The sequence below is a fragment of the Frankliniella occidentalis genome, unplaced genomic scaffold (genome assembly GCF_000697945.3).
Source record: "Frankliniella occidentalis isolate FOCC.00 unplaced genomic scaffold, Focc_3.1 Scaffold138, whole genome shotgun sequence".
NCBI lineage: Eukaryota > Metazoa > Arthropoda > Insecta > Thysanoptera > Thripidae > Frankliniella > Frankliniella occidentalis.
This window is the reverse complement of record NW_026267265.1, coordinates 359596-360734: the sequence shown is the minus strand read 5'-3', so window position 1 is coordinate 360734 and position 1139 is coordinate 359596.

The following is a 1139-nucleotide window of genomic DNA, read 5'->3' as shown; positions in this document are numbered from 1 at the left end:
TGTATTCCGGTGGCGCCCACCCCGGCCCCGGCCGCCTCCACTTTTAGTGCGCGTGCCCGGGGCTCGGACCGGAGCCGAGCCGAGGAGCAACAGTACCGCAACTTAGCGTCAATAAAATATAGCCTCGCTGCTGCAGCCGGCCGGCGTGGCCCCGGGCCTCTGCCCTCGCTGGGCGGCTGGCCGGGGCCGTGATTCGTCTTGCGGGGGGCGGGGGCGGGCCGGACGTGCTCGCTACGCACGCGCGCACACTCACGCACATCGCAGCGATATAGTTGGAATTCCTCTGCTGCTGAAACCTCGGCGTCCTCGTGTGCCGCTTCGCTTTTCCTGTTCCACCTACCTCATTAGCCGGCCGCAAGGCGGGTGCTTTTGCCGGTTCAGTCTCCGAATGCGCTTTGGTTTGCGCCGCCCTGCCGTCTGCATGCACACCACGCCTCTCCACGCCGCCACGCCCCGCCACGCCCCGCCACGCCACACGCCCGACACAACGCCAAGCGCCACCGCAACGGAGCACCATGCCGCCGCCACCGCCGGCAACGGCCCAACCCCTGGCTATACGCCCCGGCCCGAGCCCGTTCCAATCCAACAAAGTTAACTTGTTGTTGTTGTCGGGTTGTTGTTGCTGAGTGGGATTGTGCGGTCGGTCGGGTTTCGGTTCGGAACAGTATCGCGCTAACAAATTCGCACGGCTCGGCCGGCACCGCAGCCCAGCACGCCACACGTCGGGGAGGGGGTGGTGTAGGGCAGGGGTGTGGGGCAGAAGGGCCAGGAGTTCCCTCTTCAAATTGAAACCCACTTGTTCTGGGACCTGGGCCCGGGCCTTTGTGGCCGGCCGGCCCCAGGCTTCCCCAGCCCAGGTGTGCACAGGCCGGTCGTGTGCAGCTGTGTCGGCCGGCAGGTGTGGCCAGGTGCGCGGGGGCAGCTGCGGGGGCCCCCGGGGAGGGGGCGGGCAAAGTGATGGGGGTATTGTATCCCCCTCAGCGGTACGTGTGTGTATCTCACGTTGAATAGTGGCTGCGGGGCGGGGGCGTAGCCGGGCGTGGTGGGTGGTGGGGCGCGGTGGGGAGATGTTCCGTCCGGGTGAGCCCGTATCCCCCCAGCAGCCCCCCCTCACACTGCCGGGTCGGCTGAATCGTTCT